Raw genomic sequence first — 7,504 nt, forward strand, 5'->3', positions numbered from 1 at the left:
ACTACAGGCTACGCGTTACTGAACCCGAGCGATCGATCGTTGGCTATTAACTGAACATGATTGAGCGATTCCTTCGCTTTTGCTGCTAACTGAAGCCGATCGATGCTGCCTCTGGATGAACAATGAGCGTTGTTGGGGGGTTTGGATGAACAATTCCCAATGGGGGTTGGATGAATAGGAACCCGTGGTAGTAGAGGCCGTTGCCGCTGGATGAACAGTACCCCGATCGATCGAGCTGGTGGATGAACAGGACCCCGTGGAGGGCTGGATGAACAGGACCCCGTGGAGGGCTGGTTGAACAGTAGCCAGTGGAGGGCTAGTTAAACAGTAGCCGGTGGAGGGCTGGATGAAAAGTAGCCCGTGGAGGGGTGGTTGAACAAGACCCCATGGAGAGGGCAAGTTGAACAGTAGCCGGTGGAGGCTGGATGAACAGGAGCCCGTGGATGAACAGTCACAAGTGGAGGCTGGAGGAGGTCGATGGTGGATGAACAGTAGCCTGTGGAGGCTGGAGGAGGTCGACGATGGAGATGAACAGTATCCCGTGGAGTCCCGTTTTGCGGTACACCACACCCCTCCCGATGAACAGGACCCCCGTTTCGACCGTAGCGCTCCAACACAAGTCCGTTTCCTCTGTTTTGCGGTACGCCACACCCCTCCCGATTAACAGGACCCCATTTTGACCGTAGGAGGTCCAACAGAAGTCTGTTTCCTCTGTTTTGCAGTACGCCAGAAACCTCCCGATGAACAGGGTCCCGTTTCGACCGTGGCCGGTCGAACACAAGGCCGTTTCCTCCATTCTGCGGTATGCCAGGCCTCGTTTCCATCGGCTGTTCCGTCCAAGCCGGTTGGCTCCCGATGAACAACACGCATTCCGTTGCCTCCCGATGAACCCAACGCATTCCGTTGCCTCCCCATGAACACGACAACGATGCAGTTTCTCCATTTCAGCCCAGCCACAACCATGTACACGAGCCCTAGCCATACGTTTGCGCGATTAGGCGTTCGAGACCCCGCCCGTATGTACGTACGTGGCCGTATTTACTTTCCTGCACCCTGGCCGCTCTACGTACGTGTACATGCTATGTGCGCGCCTCTACTACCACACGTGCGCGCCTCTACTACCACACATGTGCGCCTCTACATCGACCAGTATGTACGTACACGTTCGCAACCAGAATGACAATGCTACGCACGCTTCGACTGGGTGGGTCCCGACTGTCAAGCACTTCCTTGCGTGCGAAGATGTAGATGGTGGGTCCCAGTAGTCAGGGGGGTGAATTATTTTTGCCCGTAATATGGATGCACTTCCTTGCGTGCGAAGATGTAGCTGGTGGGTCCCAACAGTCAGGGGACACGTTTTTTTCATGAAATACAGTGGCCCGTCCGGTGGGTCCCTACTGTCAGGTGGAGGAATCATTATTTTCCATGAAATAAGGAGGCACTTCCTTGCTGCGGCCGTGGACCCAGCTGTCAGCCTCTCCATGCACAGTACTCTTTCGATGGAAGTAGTCCCTTGACCACATTAACCATGCCGCGGCGAGAGTACCAGGGTGGTGGACGACGGCGAGGCCTAGGAAGGGGATGATGCTGAGCCGGGGAAGACACGACAATGGATGCCCACGTGGAGAGGAGTACAAGGGTTCACTGGTTCGGCTACGGTGTGAGGCTGCCGTCGCCGCAGGGCCTGGCCAGCGGTGGGACTAGTAGGTGGCGGTGAGGCCTCCGCGGCATCACAGCCGGCCACGGGAAGCAGGAGCACGCGACACGACCGACACTGGTTTGGGTGGCTAGAGCAACAAGACCAGAGGTTGAAGAAGCACTACCACCGTTGGATGGACATCGTACGGTCACTGGAGCTAGAATCGTTCATATTGACTAAGGTGACAAAGCCCTCCATCCCCGTCAACTTAGTAGGCCCACAAGTCAGCCTCCCACTATGGCGGGTCCCAGCTAGCAGGGGGTATTCATTTTTTTGTGTGTAATAAGGAGGCACTTCCTTGCATGCGAAGATATGGCTGGTGGGTCCGACCTGTCAGCGGGGGGGGGGGGAGGGGAGGACGTTTTTTTCACGAAATACAAGGCCCTTCCGGTGGGTCCTAGCTATCAGGTGGAGGAATCATTATTTTGCGTGTAATAAGGAGGCATTTCCTTGCGTGCGGCTGTGGACCCAACTGTCAGCCTCTCCACGCACAGTCTACTTCCGATGGATGTTGTTCGTTGACCATGTTGACTACTCCGTGCCGAGCGCATCCAAGTTGGTGGATGACGGCGAGGCCTCGGACAACAATGAGCGGGTGATGGGAAGACACGGGAGTAGAGTCATGATACGTCTCCAACGTATATATAATTTTTGATTGCTCCATGCTATATTATCTACTGTTTTGGACTATATTGGGCTTTATTTTCCACTTCTATATTATTTTGGGACTAACCTATTAACCGGAGGCCCAACCCAGAATTGCTGTTTTTTGCCTATTTCAGTGTTTCGGATAAACAGAATATCAAACGGAGTCCAAATGGAATAAAATCTTCGGGAACATGATTTTCTCACCGAACGTGATCCAGGAGACTTGGACCCTACTGCAAGGGATCAAAGAAGAGGTCACGAGGGTGGGGGGCGTGCCCCCCCTAGGGCGCGCCCCTACCTCATGGGCCCCTCGGTGCTCCACCGACGTACTCCTTCCTCCTATATATACACACGTACCCCCAAATGATCAGAACAGGAGCCAAAAACCTAATTCCACCGCCACAACTTTCTGTATCCATGAGATCCCATCTTGGGGCCTGTTCCGGAGCTCCGCCGGAAGATGGCCGTCATCACGGAGGGCTTCTACATGATCCTAACCTCTCCAATGAAGTGTGAGTAGTTTACCTTAGACCTTCGGGTCCATAGTTAGTAGCTAGATGGCTTCTTCTCTCTTTTTGGATCTCAATACAAAGTTCTCCCCCTCTCTCATGGAGATCTATTCGATGTAATCTTCTTTTTGCGGTGTGTTTGTTGAGATCGATGAATTGTGGGTTTATGATCAAGTCGATCTATGAATAATATTTGAATCTTCTCTGAATTCTTTTATGTATGATTGGTTAGCTTTGCAAGTCTCTTCGAATTATCCGTTTGGTTTGGCCAACTAGATTGGTAGTTCTTGCCATGGGAGAAGTGCTTAGCTTTGGGTTCGATCTTGCGGTGTCCTTACCCAGTGACAGAAGGGGCAGCAAGACACATATTGTATCGTTGCCATCGAGGATAACAAGATGGGGTTTATTTCATATTGCATGAATTTATCTTTCTACATCATGTCATCTTGCTTAAGGTGTTACTCTGTTTTTAACTTAATACTCTAGATGCATGCTGGATAGGGTCGATGAGTGGAGTAATAGTAGTAGATGCAGAATCGTTTCGATCTACTTGTCACGGACGTGATGCCTATATACATGATCATGCCTAGATATTCTCATAATTATGCTCAATTCTATCAATTTCTCAACAGTAATTTGTTCACCCACCGTAGAATACGTATGCTCTTGAGAGAAGCCACTAGTGAAACCTATGGCCCCTGGGTCTATTCTCATCATATCAATCTCCATCACTTTAATATTGTTTTGCTTTTTTACTTTGCCTTTACTTTTTTACTTTGCATCTTTATATCAAAAATACCAAAAATATTATATCTATCAGATCTCACTCTCGTAAGTGACCGTGAAGGGCTTGACAACCCCTAATCGCGTTGGTTGCGAGTAGCTATCGCTTTGTGCAGGTACGAGGGACTTGAGCATGGGCTCCTACTGGATTGATACCTTGGTTTTCAAAAACTGAGGGAAATACTTATGCTACTCTACTGCATCATCCCTTCCTCTTCGGGGAAAACCAACGCAAGCTCAAGACGTAGCAAGAAGGATTTCTAGCACCGTTGCCAGGGAGTCTACGCAAAAATTCAATATACCAAGTACCCATCACAATCCCTATCTCTCGCATTACATTATTTTCCATTTGCCTCTCGTTTTCCTCTCCCCCCAATTCACCCTTTCCGTTTTATTCGCCCTCTCTCTCTATCCTCCCTCTCTGTTCGCCTCTTTGTTTGTTTGTCGTCATGGCTAGTCCTCTTTCTGCTCCTATGTCCCCTGAGTTTGAAGTCCTTCACTTCAAACAAAAGCAAGGAGAAAATTTAAAGGATGCTTGGTTTAGAATGATGGAATCTTATCGTAAATGCACCCTAGAAGTAAATTTCAGAATTTTGCTTCGCAACTTTTATGTTGGGCTTAATTTGTCTCATAGACAACTTTTAGATTGTGTTGCCCAAGGCAATTTTATTGAAATTGATCCCAGTATCGCTCATGAAATTATAGAAGGTATAGTAGGAAATTTACCTCAACAAAAGGGGCTCCATCATACCCAAGAGAAAACGCAAGTTTTTGAAAAAAATTGTGAAGTAACTAAGATTTACAGAAATCTCTTGAACCTCTTAAGAGCGTTAGCTTAAATCTTCACCGCATGAATATGTTGATTACTCTTTGCAATAAGCGGTCGGATTCTCTAGATCTCAAGATCTCTGAATATGAAGGGAAACGTAAGGAACCTCCCGGATTCGAGCATAACATCGCTAAAAGAATTAAGAATCAAGATGGCAATACCTAGATCTATCCTTGCTTGTTATGCCTAGCTAGGGGCGTTAAACGATAGCGCTTGTTCGGAGGCAACCCAATTTTATTTTTATTCCTTGCCTTTTGCTCCTGTTTAGTAATAGATAAATTATTTAGCCTCTATTTTGGTTGTGTTTTTTGTGTTTAATTATTTTTTGTGCCAAGTAGAACCGTTGGGAAGACTTGGGGAAAGTCTTGTTGAACTTGCTGTAAAAAACAGAAACTTTAGCACTCACGAGAACTGCTGTCATTTTTATTTGAAGAGTGATATTTAGTTAATTCTTTTTGAAGATGATTAATAGATAAATTCCCCACGTCCAGCAATTTATTTTATAATTTTTGGGGTTCCAGATCTTGCGCTAGCTACAGATTACTACAGACTGTTCTGTTTTTGACAGATTCTGTTTTTCGTGTGTTGTTTGCCTATTTTGATGAATCTATGGCTAGTAAAATAGTTTATAATACATAGAGAAGTTGGAATACAGTAGGTTAAACACCAATATAAATAAATAATGAGTTCATTACAGTACCTTGAAGTGGTCTTTTGTTTTCTTTCGCTAAGGAGCTCACGAGTTTTCTATTTTGAGTTTTGTGTTGTGAAGTTTTCAAGTTTTGGGTGAATTCTTTTGATGGATCATGGAAAAAGGAGTGTCAAGAGACTAAGCTTGGGGATTCCCATGGCACCCCCAAGATAATCCAAGGACACCAAAAAGTCAAAGCTTGGGGATGCCCCGGAAGGCATCCCCTCTTTCGTCCACTTCCATCGGTAATTTACTTGGAGCTATATTTTTATTCACCAACATGATATGTGTTTTGCTTGGAGCGTCTTGTATTATTTGTGTCTTCGTTTGTTAGTATGCCACAATCATCCTTGCTGTACACACCTTTTGAGAGAGCCATACATGAATTAAAATTTGATAGAATACTCTATGTGCTTCACTTATATCTTTTGAGCTAGATAGTTTTGCTGTATGTGCTTCACTTATATCTTTTGAGCTAGAAAATTTTGTTCTATGTGCTTCACTTATATCCTTTGAGCTAGATAATTTTGCTCTGTGTGCTTCACTTATATCTTTTAGAGCAAAGTGATGGATTCGTTTTAAAGAAACTATTGATCTCTCATGCTTCACATAAATTAATTTGAGAGTCTCTTAATAGCATGGTAATTTGCCTAATAATAATATGCTTGGTATTCAAGATTTGTGAAACTTCTTTTGAGTGTGTTTAATACTAAGAAAAGACTGAAGCATGATAATTGTTTTGAGATATGGAGGTGATAATATTAAAGTCATGCTAGTTGAGTAGTTGTGAATTTAAAGAATACTTGTGTTGAAGTTTGTGATTCCCGTAGCATGCACGTATGGTGAACCATTATGTGATGAAGTCGGAGCATGATTTATTTATTGATTATCTTCCTTATGAGTGGCGGTCGGGGACGAGCGATGGTCTTTTCCTACCAATCTATCCCCCTAGGAGCATGCGCGTAATACTTTGCTTTGATAACTTCTAGACTTTTGCAATAAGTATATGAGTTCTTTATGACTAATGTTGAGTCCATGGATTATATGCACTCCCACCCTTCCACCCTTGCTAGCCTCCTTAATACCGCGAACTTTCGCCGGTATCATACACCTACCATATACCTTCCTTAAAATAGCCACCATACCTACCTATTATGGCATTTCCATAGCCATTCCGAGATATATTGCCATGCAACTTTCCACCATGTAGTTCATTATGACACATCCATCATTGTCATATTGCTTAGCATGATCATGTAGTTGACATAGTATTTATGGCAAAGCCACCATTCATAATTCTTTCATACTTGTCACTCTTGATTCATTGCATTTCCCGGTACACCGCCGGAGGCATTCATATAGAGTCATACTTTGTTTTAGTATCGAGTTGTAATCATTGAGTTGTAAATAAATAGAAGTGTGATGATCATCATCCAATAGAGCATTGTCCCAAAAAAAGAAAGGCCAAAGAAAAAAAAAGAAGGCCCCAAAAAAGGGACAATGCTACTATCCTTTTTTCCACACTTGTGCTTCAAAGTAGAACCACGATATAGCGAGTCTCATATATTGTTCTTCAAAGTAGCACCATGTTCTTCATATAGAGAGTCTCATATGTTGTCACTTTCATATACTAGTGGGAATTTTACTTTATAGAACTTGGCTTGTATATTCCAATGATGGGCTTCCTCAAATTTCCCTAGGTCTTCGTGAGCAAGCAAGTTGGATGCACACACACTAGTTTCTTTTGTTGAGCTTTCATATATTTATAGCTCTAGTGCATCCGTTGCATGGTAATCCCTACTCACTCACATTGATATCTATTGATGGGCATCTCCATAGCCTGTTGATACGCCTAGTTGATGTGAGACTATCTTCTCCTTTTTGTCTTCTCCACAACCACCATTCTATTCCACCTATAGTGCTATATCCATGGCTCACGCTCATGTATTGCATGAAAATTGAAAAAGTTTTGAAAAAGTTAGAGTATGAAACAATTGCTTGGCTTGTCATCGGGGTTGTGCATGATTTAAATACTTTGTGCGGGGAAGATGGAGCATAGCCAGACTATATGATTTTGTAGGGATAACTTTCTTCGGCCATGTTATTTTGAGAAGACATAATTACTTTGTTAGTATGCTTGAAGTATTATTATTTTCTATGTCAATATAAACTTTTGTCTTGAATCTTTCTAATCTGAATATTCATACCACAATTAAGAAGATTTGCATTGAAATTATGCCAAGTAGCACTCCGCATCAAAAATTCTCTTTTTATCATTTACCTACTCGAGGACGAGCAGGAATTAAGCTTGGGGATGCCTGATACGTCTCCAACGTATCTATAAT

Source organism: Triticum urartu, chromosome 5A (genome assembly GCF_056163025.1).
Source record: "Triticum urartu cultivar PI428250 chromosome 5A, HENAU_Tu73, whole genome shotgun sequence".
Taxonomy (NCBI): domain Eukaryota; kingdom Viridiplantae; phylum Streptophyta; class Magnoliopsida; order Poales; family Poaceae; genus Triticum; species Triticum urartu.